General features: G+C 38.2%; 1 long non-coding RNA gene and 1 other non-coding gene across 3 annotated transcripts in view; one reads left to right on the top strand and one right to left on the bottom strand.

The window, feature by feature from the left end:
- Positions 1–5352, bottom strand: part of LOC131424004 (uncharacterized) — a 59158-nt gene extending 53806 nt beyond the window's left edge. Inside the window, exons 1-2 of one of the 2 annotated variants that reach the window (XR_009226347.1) lie at positions 3985–5352; positions 3405–3484 (exon numbers count right to left, since the gene is read on the bottom strand). This is a non-coding gene — a long non-coding RNA (uncharacterized LOC131424004). The remainder of the gene's footprint in view (positions 1–3404; positions 3485–3984) is intronic. The other variant, XR_009226346.1, reaches the window with a different exon arrangement.
- Trnas-cga (transfer RNA serine (anticodon CGA)) lies at positions 2300–2372 on the top strand. The gene has a single exon. It is a non-coding gene; the product is annotated as a tRNA-Ser (tRNA).
- Positions 5353–16039: the final 10687 nt, after the last annotated feature.

Raw genomic sequence — 16039 nt, 5'->3', positions numbered from 1 at the left:
CAAACAGATTTGTCATTTCAAAGTCCTTGTAAAGTGGGAACAGGGAAAGAGAACAATAGAAAAATTACTGATTAACATCAGATTACTTCAGGCCACTTTTTTTTTAATTGTAGATGGACATAATACCATTATTTATTTTTATGTGGTATTGGGAATTGAACCCAATGTGCCTCACACATGTAAGGCAAGCACTCTACCACTGACTTACAACTCCAGCCCACTTTAGGTTACTTTTTTACAAGGATTAAATGATTTAAGGATTAAAGTAGAGGAAAATTCGTTATTATACCAATTGAACCTGGCCTGTTTCAGAAACTGGTTTGTCTCTCCTGATTTCTCTGAAGATTAGATGACAACTTGTTTTTGATTTGGTGGCAAGGAACCTCAGCATGATTGATTCCATTTTGATATATATGCTAAGGTCTAGTGAAGGATCCTAGTCCAATATTATGGCCTCCTACAATTTTATTTATTATCAGGAAGGTACTTTACTTATGTTTACCTGAAACTCAGGAACTACCAAATGGAAAAGATGCATAAGCAAGGTATGAGGTGGAAGTATTTTACCCAGCTTTCATGCCCTTCCCAGAAAAGCCACCCTCTTAGGACCTCAATGTGTTCTCCAGCCCCTCAGCATGGTAACAACCCCCTGAACAGTGACTCAAGCCCAAATGACTGCCGACAACATCTCCAACTCCACTGTCTACACCCTTCCCACTCCCCTATATCAGTTCTTTTTTGCCTGTTTGCTCTTTCCCATAAAAGAAAATTCCTTTTGCCTGAACTTTGAGATGGTTGCAGATCTTATGGTTGTAGTATGCTCCCAATTATAGCAGTTTCCTTCCCTTATAGCAATGATCCTTTGCATAAAGTCTTTCCTTTCAGAATTTTTTATTCAACAGGTTGAATAACTTTTATAAAATAATAAAATATTTTTTATAAAATAATAAAACTATTTTTATTTAATTCTCCAAGCTCAGGTTACAAAAGCATTGAGGGTTAAATATGAACAAGATTCACAAGACAGTGAAAGTACACACAGCAGGCCACCTTTAGAAGTTTGACTTCAAGGGCTGAGGATATAGGTCAGTTGGTAGAGTGCTTATCTTGTATGCACAAAGCTCTAGGTTCAATCCCCAGCACCACATACAAAAAAAATTAATTGAAAAAAACAGAAGTATGACTTCAAGAGTGAACAAGTGGGCTGGGGCTATAGCTCAGTGGCAGAGCATTTGCCCAGCATGTGTGAGGGTTTGATCCTTGCACTGCATAAAACTAAACAAATGATATAAAGACATATTGTCCATCTACAACTACCAAGAAACAACAAAAAAATACTGAACAAGTGAAAGTCCTCAAATTATAGTCACTTTTTTTGCCATAGTTTTGTAGGACTGATTTTTTTTTTGAAATATTGATCTTGCATATGCATCTTTCTTGAACTCAATGTTGCTTGAGTGATACCCAAGAAAAGCTAATGAAAAAGTAAATAATAAGGAACAAGATTTTCTTGGGTACAATGTAGTTTGAAGAGTGAGAAGCCATTATAGTAAGATTTTGACTCCCATGACCAATTTTCATCCATTGAAGGTAATAACATCCTCACTGAGAATACATGTGCTAAAATTAATATAAAGATGTAAATTCCCTACAAGTGGATAAGATATTTGATATAGGATAGAGATGCAAATAAAGCATCAAGAAGTATGGACCCAGAAACATTAAATTTAAATTCAATGAGCAAGAAAGTTAAAAAGTAAGAATAGCCAGAAAATACCTGGAAAAAAAATTAGAACCGAGATTTTTTTTAAAAAATTATAAAGTCCACGTCATTGAAATGCTAGATCTTGGCATATAAATAGATATACAGGATAGTGGAATATAATAAAAATCTCTTATCTCTGTGTAAGATGGACTATTTAATAAATGTTAGTAAAAAAGGTAAAATCAGATCTATGTTTTATACCACATACTAAGATTAGCTGCAAATAAATAAGAGCTCTAAATACTATAAAACAAAATCATAAAAGTGCTAGAAGGAAAAACTCGCTGTGTTCTTCTTAACTCCAGAGGGGAAAAAAACCTTTCTATGACTTAAAATTATATGGATAAATTTTACTACATTTAAAAATTGCATGGGATACAAAAACATACAGACACATGACAAATTGGGGGGGGGATTCGAAACTTATATTGAAAAGGGTAACTTTCAGGATCAAATGAGCTTCATTTTACAAATCAAAAGAAAAAAGTTGAGGAAAAGATGAAAATCATGATTTAAAATGTACATAAGAGGGCTGGGGATATAGCTCAGTTGGTAGAGTGCTTGCCTCGAATGTACAAGGCCCTGGGTTCAATCCCCAGCACCACCAAAAAAACAAAACAAATATATAGAAGAGCTGAGTGTGGTGGTGCAAATCTCTTAATTCCAGCTACTCCTGGAAGCTCACATAGGACAACTTAACCAGGCCCTTCATGGGCAATACTCACTTTTTTCCTCCTTTGAGAATGCATGTTTTAGGAGAAAGAGGAGAGGAAATTTTATAAAGGGAACATTATGCAGATAGCACATAAATACTAATGGGTATAACATCACCAGAAGTGGGAGACCACACTTTTCAGAACCTCATGATGTGATGCAACAGGTACCAACCATGAACTATTTTTGCCTAAAAAGGTGATTTACATAAAACCTGATCTGAATCTAGATCTAGCTACACTTTTGCAGAAATACAGGGGATGTGGTAACAAATTTATACACTACAAGGAATCTATTATGCAAAAGTAAGATGTGGAATAGTTTACAGGTCAAATGATACAGGTTTTGTACAAATCAGTAGCACCAATTATATGAAGACAAAAGCAAAAAACAGGAGGAAACTGACATGGATTAAACAAGGTTTAAAGTTTGGCAACAAAATGCAATGTGTGGAACTTACCTGGAGCAACTGTAAAAACCTATCTATGAAACTAGGGAAATTTGAATATGGACTGGTTATATGATAGTATGAAACTACTGTTAGTTGACATAACAGTATTTTCATACTATTATAGGAAGAAAATGGGTAAAGATTGATAGAAGTTATGTTCTTAATTATAGCTATACTGTATAGCTATACTGTTAGAAACATTAAGATTTATACTTTCTATTCTGCTTGAAATTTTAATAAAGTTAAAATTAAAAGGTCTTCAAAGTTCCCTCCAGAAGTATAATTATTTTTATCAAAATCTTGGCTCAGAAAGGATTGATATGTAACTGGGTAGAAAGGAGAAGTCTAGTGTGGCTAGAAAGCATAACTATAGTATCACTGGCTGGCTGGTTCCTCCTCAGGAAGATGTTGTAGGGCACAGAAAATGCCTTGAAAAGAATGAAATTTGAGGGAAGAAAGAAAATGTTAACTTACTTTATGCAAGACTTTCAGGGCTGGGGTTGCAGCTCAATGTTAGTGCACTTGTCAAGCACATGTGAGGAAATGGTTTCGATCTTCAGCACCATAAAAAATAAATAAAAATAAAGATATTATGTTTATCTACAACTAAAAAATATTTTTTAAAATAACGACTTTCAAATGTGTAAGTCCTCCCTGTGTACCTCTCTTAGAAAAAGCAGAATAAAGAAAAAACAACCAAAGGAAACTCAATCTTCCTCAGAGTCCACAAAACTATTTAGGATAACCATCTCTACCCAACCTCAGGCAAGAAAGCTGTCCTCCCCACCCCAAAGGGCTCTCAAGGTGGAATGGGACATCTACTAATGTTATAGTTAAAGCTTTGTCCCAGGGCTTCATAAACTGACTTCCAGAAGTCTAGTCCTGCCCCCAGAGAGATGAGGCCTCCCAGGGAGGCCTCCAGTGGGCCCCAGATACAGACAGATGAGGTCACACAGGGAAACCTCCAGGGAGACAGTGACAACGTCTCGTCCTGTCCCAGGGAAGGTGGACTGCATCCAATCTGACCTTTTCCCCCACAGAAGAGTTGACTCACCAGAACTGACAGGCCAGCAGGAGGCTTTTCAGAGCGTCCTAGGATGGATTGGAGTCCTCCTCAGAGTGAGGCTGAGGAATGTCTCTCAGGAGCTCCCCTCTACTCTGGGGTCGAGGTCCAAAGGCCCGTCTTTGGAGGCAAATTTGGCGTGACGGTAGGGAAGAAATGGATCCCGGGGGAGCCCCCAGATGTTATAGTTAAAGCTTCCTCCCAGGGTTTCATAAACTGACTTCCAGACCACTCACGTATAATCGAATCAAGCCTTTATTGAAGCGCACAGGTGGCAGCTGACCAGAACATAAAGCTGTTCCCCTGATCAGACTCGAACAATTGAAAGGGCACTCCTTAAAAGCCTGAAAACGCAAAAGAGATGTTCAGGGGGTCTAGTCAATGCAAGCCAGCCAGGTTACAGAAGCGGGACAGTGCAGTCAAGTGGAGGGAAGCCTAACCACAGTTAGCCCAGACACCCCAGTTACAGAAACAGAACCCCGTTACCCTAGTTACAGAAACAATGCCCCATTAGGTAGTTCCGTGTTCTTAAAGGTTTCTATAGCAAAAGAAAAAGAACAACTTGCCCCAGTCATGACTCTTCTACTTGGCATGGTTGTTTTACAGGATGAAGTCATAAAACAAAATGGAGTCACATTTGCTCCTACTACCACACTAGCATCTTCCTTTGATGCTTTCAGGGGTTAAATCCACATTAAAAGACATTCTTCAAAAGAGCCTCGTTCTCTGTAAAGTGAAAGAACTGTGGCAGCTGTAATGAAGCAATTCTCAGCTGAGAGAACTCCTCCCTTTTACACGAAGGGACATTAGAGAGATGGAGAGGAAACCAGCGGCCACGAACATTAGACTCCCAAGCGGTCCTACAAGCACGCGCACACATGCATCCAGCTTTAAAACACTACAAGCTATACCCTTCCCTCCTCCGACTGGCTCCGGTTTGCCAAGATAACGGTGCGGATCGCGCCCGAGGTCTCTCCAGCGGCCACACCCATCAATTTCAGAGCGGTGGAACACACCTAGTACCAACAGGACCTCGCTGATCTCGGAACTAAAGTGACGGTGTCTGTTTCCTGGCGGAGGGAGACACCGATATGCCACCCCGGCAAAGCCGACTTCCTGGAAGTCGTCTGGAGCAATCAGATCTAGAAGAAATGTCCTCCAGAGCCAGCGTTCTCCTCTTTGCTGTCAGCATCGAGCCGCTGACAGCACTCCGCTTTTCCCCCGCATTCTACGGGAGCTGTCTCGTGCTCCAACCCTAACACAGGGCGCGGGTCTTAGGGAGGATTCCGGTTCCCACGACCTGGACACACCGGATCTTTGCGTCAAGACAAAAGGGCATTCGTGTATGGAATGTCGCAGCGACGCAAAGGCCTTCGGGAAACGTGGTCTACAGCGGGATACAAGCAGGATCTGGGTGATTCCAGGCCTGGTGGTGAGGTCCAGAATGGACACCGGGCTGGAATCCCATCTGAGCGGTCTTACTCAGCTGGCTCCCCAGAACTTCTAGAAAATCTCACACAAAAAAGGTTACATCTTATTATGATGCCTTCAAGGAAATGTAGTCCGTAACTGGAAAAACTGCAAAAGGCTGCGGGGCAGGGTCTGGCTTTCTTTCAGATAGATCTACGACTAGGACGCGGTCGCCACGGTAACCAGGTTGCTGAACGTTTCCAGGGCCGGGGCTGGGGGTGATACCTGCTTCACAGCCGTGAGTGTGTGTGTGTGTGTGTGTGTGTCTGTCTGCCTGCCTGCCTGCCTGTGTGTCTGTCCCAATGTCCCCTGTGGGGGAAAAAAAGTGGGGAAAGACTGTGGCTGTCCTTGTGAATGTGGTGCATATTAGCTTGAGTTTGAGACTGAGGTGGGATATTGGTCCATTTGGGATTGTGCATGAGAGGGTCTTTGGGAAGGACAGATGAGGCTGGATACCTGAGGAATTTTCAGGAAGCAGGCTTATTTAAACTGCAGCGGTCCAGAGGGGCTAATGCCTAAAAATCTTTGGACTCTGAGTCTGGAAATTCTTTTAGATTTATACTTAGTGGGGATTGGGGGTTCACATAACAGTTACTCTCTGTCCTGTATTCTTAGGCTAGACCATAATTTCACGTTTTGTCTGCAAACCTGGCATTACAAGAAAGAGAAAGCTTCAGACCACACTGAGCTTTCTGCAGTACTCATGTGAAATCCTGTTGACACTCTAAAAATCTTTCTAGCCAGAAGAGAATCTTAATTATGGCAAGGGTCTTTTGGGTGGGGGGTACCTGGTCTACTGTATGACTAGCTTTGAGGATGTTATCAGACTTAGAAAGAAAGACAATGATATTTGGGTTCTTACAGAATTTTATAAATTACGTTGAGAATTGACCTTTGGTGGTGATTGTGGGAAAAGAAGTATGTGAACATAGTATTGTGAGAATGAGAGAAATTGTTAAGAGTTATCATTAAAACTCTAAGCATCAATTTCCTCACCTTTAAGATAAGAACAACAGTTGTATGAGGCTTTAGAACATTGCTGTTCAGTAGAATAAAACTGGATCCCATTTTTTAATATCAGTGCTCTTCAGTACTGTAGCTACTAGTGATATCTGGCTATTGAGAACCTGAAAATGTGGCTAGTTTGACTAAGGAACTGGACTTTTAATTTGATTTAATTCTAATAAACCTAGAGTTAAACAGTGTGACTTGCAGTGTTACTATTGGACAGTGCAACCTGGAACATCAATTTGCCTTAAAAATTTGAAGGAGGTGAAAGTTAAAGTAATTCACGTAGCAAATATTTGAAAATTGAAATGGGAAAGAGATGAAAGGAAATTCAAACTGAGCTTTAGTCTTTCTTTTTTTAAAATTGAGGAATAGAGAGCATGCTACAGGGACACTGCTACATCGATGTTCATAGCAGCACAATTCACAATAGCAAGACTGTGGAACCAACCTAGATGCCCTTCAATAGACGAATGGATAAAAAAAATGTGGCATTTATACACAATGGAGTATTACTCTGCATTAAAAAAATGACAAAATCATAGAATTTGCAGGGAAATGGATGGCATTAGAGCAGATTATGCTAAGTGAAGCTAGCCAATCCCTAAAAAACAAATGCCAAATGTCTTCTTTGATATAAGGAGAGTAACTAAGAACAGAGTAGGGATGAAGAGCATGAGAAGAAGATTAACATTAAACAGGGATGAGAGGTGGGAGGGAAAGGGAGAGAGAAGGGAAATTGCATGGAAATGGAAGGAGACCCTCAGGGTTATACAAAAGTACATACAAGAGGAAGTGAGGGGAAAGGGAAAAATAATACAAGGGGGAGAAATGAATGACAGTAGATGGGGTAGAGAGAGAAGAGGGGAGGGGAGGGGAGGGGAGGGGGGATAGTAGAGGATAGGAAAGGCAGCAGAACACAACAGACACTAGTATGGCAATATATAAATCAATGGATGTGTAACTGATGTGATTCTGCAATCTGTATATGGGGTAAAAATGGGAGTTCATAACCCACTTGAATCAAAGTGTGAAATATGATATATCAAGAACTATGTAATGTTTTGAACAACCAACAATAAAAAATTAAAAAAAAAAAAGAAAAAAAATAAAACTGAGGAATAGGGCTAGGGATGTGGCTCAAGCGGTAGCGCGCTCGCCTGGCATGCGTGCGGCCCGGGTTCGATCCTCAGCACCACATACAAACAAAGATGTTGTGTCCGCCGAAAACTAAAAAAAAAAAAAAAAATAAACATTAAAAAAAAAATTCTCTCTAAAAAAAAAATTTAAAAAAAAATTGAGGAATAATTTATATAAAATTCATAAATATTGCATATTCACCTCAATGATCCTTTACATACACAGGCAATTGCCACACACTGATCAAGAATGTTTCTTTGTGCTGGGTATGATCGTATATGTCTGTAATACTAGCTGATTGGGAGGCCGAGGCAGGAGGATCACAAGTTCAAATCCAACCTTAGCAACTTAGCAAGATCCTAAGCAACTAAGTGAGACCCTGTCTCTAAATACCAAAAAAAAAAAAATCTTCCTTTTGCCCCAGATTCCACCCAGAAATGACCAATATTTGGACTTCTAAAACCATAGGTTAGTGTTGGGGTATTCTTTTTCTTTCTGTTTTGTTTGTTCTGTGGTACTGGGTATTGAATCTGGGGTACTCTATCTCTGAGCTGTACCCCCAGCCATTTTGATTTTTTATTTTGATACAGGATCTTTCTGAGTTGCCTAGGCTAGCCTTGAACTTGCGATCCTCTTGCCTCAATCTTCCAAGTAGCTGAGATTATAGGCATGCACCAAAGAGCCCAGCAGTTTGGGGGTATTCTTGAACTTCATGTGAATGCAGTCAGATAAATGATATGTCTGTCTTGTTGCCATCCACAATGACTCTGAATTGTCTTTTTTTATTGGGTGTAGCAATAACTCCTTTAACCAGCTAGTAAATATTTTAGGTTTGGTAGATCTAATGGTCTCTGTAACATCTGTTCAACCCCTTTAAGTGGCATGAAAGCAGTCACAGATGACATATAAACATGACTGTGTTCACAAAACATTATGGGGAGCTAGAATTGGTGGCACACATCTGTAATTCCAGTTACTTGGGAGGCTGAAGCAAGAGGATCAAAAGTTTGAGACCAGCATTGATGACTAAGCAAGGCCTTATCTCAAAATAAAATTTTTAAAAGGATTGAGGATGTAGTTCAGTGGTAAAGTACCTCTCTAGCATGGATGATGTACTGGGTTTAATGCCTGGTACTGAAGAAAAAATAAAACAAAAAGCTTGATGGACATGGAAATTTGAATTTCACATAATTTTGATATATCAGAAAATGCTATTTTTTAACCACTTAAAACTATTGTTAGGTTAATGACCATGCAAAACTACAGTGATGGGCTGGCTTTAGTCTACAGACTGTAGTTGTTCAATCCTTATCATAATGTAATCTATTTTGTATTGGTAGACACTGTGTGTCTTCTGGTATTTTTGCTATTATGACATTTAACATTCTTGAAATATCTTTTGGTAGACTTAGAGTTCATTTCTGTGGGGAATCTAATAGTGTAATAGCTGGGTCATAAGTAGGCATATATTCTCTAATATGTGTGTATATACATATTTGTAGATACTGCCAAATATCTATATACCTTCACATACCTTTCCAAAGTGGTTGTGCCAGTTTACACCTCTATCAACAAAGTAAAGGATTTCAGCTGCTCTTCTCGGTCTTCTTAAATTTTGTAATATTAATAGGTGAGTAGTGGTAACTCAGTGTGATTTTAATTTGTGTTTCTCTGATGAATGTTCAGGTTAGCCATTTGATGGCCATTTGAATATCCTCTATGTCGAACTGCCTCTTCAGCTCTTGACCATTTTACTAAAATCAATTTGTTCTTTTTTCTGTTTATTTATAGGTACTTGCATATCCTGGAAATGAGGCCCTTGTAGGATATATGTATTGATACATGTTACAGGTATTTTCCCCCAGGTTATCAATTGCCTTTTCACTCTGATAATGAAGTCTTTTTGAAGAACATATGCTCTTCATTTGAATGAAATCAGTTTATTAGTCTTTTATTTGTAGTTGATGGCTCATTCTGTTTAAAACTTTACCCTACCATTGCAGACAAAGTGCTATGTTTGGATGTTTTTGTCCTCTTCAAAATTCATGTTGAAACTTAATCCCTAATGTAACAGTTTGGGGAGGTGGGACCTAATTGGAGGTATTTAAATTATCAGGGCCCAGACCTCATGAACAGATTAATGACACTATATAAAGGGCTTTTGGGGCACACCCATAATCCCAGCGGCTGGAGAGGCTGAGGCAGTAGGATCACAAGTTCAAAGCCTCAGCAAAAACAAGGTGCTAAGCAACTCATCAAGACCCTGTCTCTAAATAAAAACAGGGCTAGGGATGTGGATCAGTGACCGAGTACCCCTGAGTTCAATCTCCGGTACTAAAAAAAAAAAAAAAAAGAAAGAAAGGGCTTGCTGTACTGGATTTTCATTCTCTCTTTTGCTCTTCTGCCATATGAGGACACAACATTTGTTTCCACCTGCCCTTCTGCCTTCCCCTGTAGCAGGAAGGCCCTCACCAGAAACAGGATGCCAGTGCCTTGATCTTGGACTTCCCATCCTCCAGAACTGTAAGGAAGTAAATATCTGTTCTTTATAAAATACTCAGTCTCAGGTACTCTGTTATACTAGTACAAAATAGACCAAAAATAAGGGTATTCTATTTTCCTCCTAGAAACATTATTGTTTTACTTTTCATATTTAGGACTGTAATCCATCTCAAATTAAGTTTTTTGTTTGTTTTTATGTAGAGGTCAAGATGTATTTTTTCTCATATATATAAGTTGTTGCTGACACTGTTTATTGAATTTCAGTGCTGCCTCTTTAACAGATCATGTGACCTTATGTGTGTGGGTATATTTCTATATTCTACTTTGTTTTATTGCTATATGTACATAATCTTTATAAGATTAAGTATTGAAATTTTATGATATAAATTGTAAACTGTAATTTTTTATATTATGCTTACATCTTTTTAAATACCTTTATTTTATTTATTTTTATGTGATGTTGAGGATTGAACCCAGGGCTTTGCACATGCTAAGCGAGTGCTCTACCACTGAGCCACAGCCCCAACCCCTAAACTGTAATCTTTTTTATTTTTTTTTTTTTTAGTTGTACATGGACACAACACCTTTATTTCATTTATTTAAATCTACGTGGTGCTGAGGATCCAACCCAGTGCTCACACATGCCAGGTGAGCACTCTGCCACTGAGCCACAACCCCAGCCCAATGTATTCTTTTTTTTTTTTTTTCATTGTAGATGGACACAGTACCTTTGATTTATTTTTACGTGGTGCTAAGGATCGAATCTTGTGCCTCACAAGTGCTAGGCAAGGGCTCTACTACTAAGCTACAACCCCAGCCCTCAACTGTATTCTTTTATTTTTTTTTCCTCTTAATTTAAAAAAATTTTTTTAGCTGTAGATGGACACAATACCTTTATTTTATTTGTTTATTTTTATGTGGTGCCAGGGATCGAACCCAGTGCCTCACGAATGGTAGGCAAGCAGTCTACCACTGAGCCACAGCCCCATCCCCTAAACTATATTCCTTAGCAACCTTAACATGGCAACTCTTGGTCCTGGGCATTTCCATATGTATTTCAAGAACCAATTGGTTGATTTACCCAAATAAAACTGAATTTCCCTGGATTTTCCTTGAGTCTATAAATATAGGGTGAATTAACAAATACCAGACATATAAAAAACTGCTATAACTCAACAATTAAAAAATAAATAAATAAATAATGGGCAAAAGATTCAAATAGCCATTTTTCCAGATAGAAAAATGACTGATAAGCCTATGAAAAGATGATCAATTATATTAGTCAGTAGGCAAATATGATATTACTTCATATCTACTAGAATGGCTAGAATCAAAAAGACAAATAATAACAAGTATGTTGAAGATATGAAGAAATTAGAACCCTCATACATTGCTGGTAGAATTTAAAATGGTATAACCACTATAGAAAACAGTTTGGCTGTCTTCAAAAAGCTAAGCATGGAGTTACCACATGAGTTAACAATTCTACTCCTAGGTATGCAAGAGAATTGAAAACTTGTGTTCACATGGGAAATTCTATAGAGATAGATGATTAATAATTGCTTGGGTGTGGAGGGTGTGAGATAAGAATTGGAAAAGATTGCTAATGGGTTCAGAGTTTCTTTTTTAGGTGATTAAAATGTTCTAAAATTAGATTATAGGAATGTTTGCACACCTGTGAATATTTTAAAAATTAGTGAATATTTTAAATGGGAGCATTTTACATTAATTATATTTCAGTAAAACTTTTTTGACAGGGTAAAAAGCCTTTCCACTAAAATTTACATAACATTAGTGAGAGTAACTTAATAAAGACCTAAAAAAATGCAGAGACATGGGGCTGGGGTTGTGGCTCAGTGGTAGAGTGCTTGCCTCACATGGGTGAGGCACTGGGTTCAATCCTCAGTACCACATAAAAATACATAAATAAAATAAAGGTATTGTGGCCATCTACAGCTAAAAATATTTAAAAAAAAAAAAAAAAAAGAAAGTAGAAGTAATGCAGGGACGTGCACATTTGTAAATTGGAAAAGTTGGTATTTGCTAAGATGTCCTTTATATTTTCATATGAATTTTAGGATCAATTCATCTATCTCTGCCAGAAAGCTAGCTTGAGTTTTCATTGGGATGATGTTCAATCTGCAGATCAATTTTGGGAGAATCACTATCTTTTTTATTTAATATTTTCTTAGTTGTCAGTGGACTTTATTTATTTTTATGTAGTGCTGAGAATCGAACCCAGTGCCTCACACATGCTAGGCAAGTGCTCTACCACTGAGCCACAACTCCAACCCATAGAATCACTATCCTGAGTCTGTTTTCTGTTGGTATAAGAGAATAACATGAGCCCTCATGAGTGCAATTAGCACCCTTACCAAAGAAACCCAAGAGAAACCCTTCATGCTTCCACTCTCTAGGACACACCAAGAAGGCATCACCTGTGAGGAAGCAGGCCTTCATCAGACATGAATCTGCCAACACCTTGATTTTGGACCTTCCAGTCTCCAGAACTGTGAGAAATGAATTACTGTTGTTGATACCCCAAAGAGTTTGTGGTATTTTGTTACAGTAGCCCAAACAGACTAAGACAATGTCCTTTATTAGGTTGAGGACCTTTTTCTCCATTCCAACTTTGTTGAGTATTTTTATCATGAAGAGGATGTTGGATATTGTTAAATGTGTTTTCTGTGTCTTTGAGTTAATCAAGTTGATTTTCTCTTTATTCTGTTCATGTGGTGTGTTACATTGATTTTTGCATGTTAATCCAAATTTGCATTCTTGGGTCTCCACTTGTTATTCATCGTATATAGTCTGTTTTGTGTTGCTATAAGAAATACTAGAGGCTGGGGACTTTTTTATAAAGAGGTTTATCTGAGTTTGGTAAATCTGGTGGCTGGAGTGTCTAAACAGTATGGTGCTGGCATCCTGGCAAGGGCCTTCTGGCTGTCTCATACAGTGGTGGAGAAACAGCAAGAAATGGAAGGAAGTGATGACACTATGAGGTAGGAAACTAGAGGGATTCAGGGATCAGGCTTGCTGTTTTTAAAACAATGTATTTTCCTCTTGGGTCCTTTGAGAACTACATTAATCTCTTCTGACTTTAGCACCCCCAGTGACCTAACCACCTTCCACAGGTCCTAGCTCTCCCAACTCAACACCACCACACTAGGGACCAAGCTTCCCAGCACATGAAAATGAGACAAACGATGTCCAAATCATAACACATAGTATATAAACTTTATTTGTTGTTTGATTCAGTTTTGTGAGGATTTTGTGCCTCTTATTTTTTGTGTTTTTCTTGCTATAAGTACTTTTATTTTAAATTTTTACTCTTTTCCTTTCATTTATCAGAGATTGAACCCAGGGGTGCTTAAACACTAAGCCACATCCCCAGCTCTTTTTTATGTTTTTATTTAGAGACAGGGTCTTGCTTAAGTTGTTTAGGGTCTCAATAAGTTGCTGAGGGCTGGCTTTGATCTTCAATCCTCCTGCCTCAGCCTCCCAAGATGCTGGGGGATTACAGGCATGCGCCACTACACTCAGCTTAAATTTTACTTTTTAATTACTTGCAATTAACACATAGAAATATAATTTATGTTTTATATTTGCATCCAGTGATCATGCTAAATTTATTCAAATAATTTTAGAATTCTTTTGGTTTTTCTGCATATACAAACCATGTCATCTGCAAATATTTCTATACATCATCTTTTTCAACCTCTACATTTTTCCTTTCTCCTATCTTACTGCACTGGTTTGGGCCTCCAGTATAATCTCGAATATAAGTAGTTATAGAAGATACCCTTGTTTCATTCCCTTGAGTAACCCATCAAGTATGTTACCTGAAAGTTATTTTAAAATGCTCTTTATTAGGTTGAGTCAATTTCCTTCTACACTACTTTTATTGAGAGTTTTTATGATGATAAATACTGGATTTTTCAAATGTACTGCTGTCAAGTATGACATGATCATACTTTCCTCCTTTATTTTGTTAAAGTGGTAAATTACATTGGTTTTTGAATGTTAAACAATTTTACATTCCTGGAGTAAACTCCACTTGGTCAGCACTTATTTTATTACTTGCTGAATTTGGTTAGCTCTATTGTTTAAGATTTTACATCTATGAGAGAGATTAGCCTGAAATGTCCAAGGTTAGTTTAAAGACATTTTTGGCATCATAAAGTTGGTTTTTCTGTTTGTAAAAATTTGTATTTGGTATTTTTAATTCCCTCAAACATTTGGAACAATTAATGAATGAAAATATGTAGGCCTGCTTGAATCATAGAGGTTAATTTTTTTAAAGTAATTTTTTTGTAGTAAAGTGATATGCTGTGTATGTGTGTTGCTAGAGATCAAACCTAAGGATCTTGCACGTGCTGGGTAAGTGCTCTGCCACTGGGCCTCATCTCCAGCCCTGGTCGTCTGTTTTTATGCCTATCTTACTTTCCTGCAGTCACATTCTTTATGTGTGTGTTGGAGGGGAAGGGACAGGCAGCCTAGGGATTTAACCCAGAGGCACTTTACCACTGAGCTACATCCTCAGCACTTTTTATTTTTTCATTTGAGACAGGGTGTCACTATGTTGTTTATGACCTGAGTTACTGAAGCTGGCCTTGAACTTGTCACCCTCCTGTCTCAGCCTCCCAAGCTGTGGGGATTACACATGTGTGCCACTCTGCTAGCTCGCAATCACCTTCTGCCCGGAGAGGTGAAAAATGAACTCACCTTTCTATGCCTCCTTAATAACAAAGTTGAACTAAGTAACATTGTCACTGATCATCCTTCCAGGAGTTGTTTTAAACCTTGCTTCTATCCAGTGATCTCTACCCTCAGTTTAAATAATATGGATTTAAAAATAATACTAAAGTTTGTTCTCATTCATACATATAAGTAAATAAATTTTCAATTAATTTCCTACAAGAGATTAAAGAGACATATCTTAGTCCATTTATGCCCTTTTAACAGAATACCACGGACTGGATAATTTGTCAAGAATAGAAACTTACTGGCTAACTGTTCAAGAGTCCAGGAAGTCCAATATCAAGACGCTGGCAGGTTTGGTAATTCTGATTCCAAGATAGAGCCTGTATTATGTACTGAGATGGCCTCAGATAAAAGAGACAAAAAAGGCGGGGGGCTAAATTCACTCTTTTATGAAAGCATTAATCCTGGGGCATTAATCCCTGTGAGGGCAGAGCCTTCAAGGCCTAATCATCTCTCAAATGTCTGATTTATTAATACTGTTAAAATGGCAATTAAATTTGAATTTGAGTTTTAGTGGGGACAGACATTCAAATGGTAGCAAGAAAGAAGGCCTGGCAGAAGTTAAAATGATTTTCTAGAACTAGTTTATTTGAATCTCTGCAGAATTTTGTGGTAGGAAGATAGAGTTATGATGGAAATGGGTCTTTCCCCAATATAATTATTGCTCACTTTCCAGACAGAGCACAGCCCACTATTTCCTCTACAACCTGTAGCCCAATATCAGAGCCACCAATGCCCTCTGCTTCCATCTAAAAACTGCAACAATATTGGCTCAGAGAGAAAAGCACACTATTTTTAGAGTGGAAATCTGAATCCCTTCAGCTGCAGGGCAGAGCAGAAGGCTAGCTGTGGCACAAAGCCAGGAAACTAGACTGACTGGTCTGTCCCAGAGGAAGCTTACATCACATTCATTTAGAAGTTGCTTTGCTTTGCTTTTCCAACCTGAACTGTCCCCATGGTTTCATTTTCATTTTTTCCAGCTATGTTCATATACCATGAAATTACTGTGAAATTTATATGTGACATTTAAAAAAGTAAATTATTAGTAATAGTCTGCATATGAATATATAATTTTAATATTTGAACTGTGGATTTTAATACTTGAATTGTTAATGTAAGTGTATTTATAGAAATTTTATATACAGAAGCTGGCACTACAGAC

Source organism: Marmota monax, unplaced genomic scaffold (genome assembly GCF_021218885.2).
Source record: "Marmota monax isolate L192 unplaced genomic scaffold, Marmota_monax_Labrador192_F-V1.1 WCK01_AAM20220418_F8-fsc00228, whole genome shotgun sequence".
Taxonomy (NCBI): Eukaryota; Metazoa; Chordata; class Mammalia; order Rodentia; family Sciuridae; genus Marmota; species Marmota monax.
Note: the sequence above shows the minus strand (reverse complement) of the source record. Positions and strands in the feature narration are given on the sequence as shown.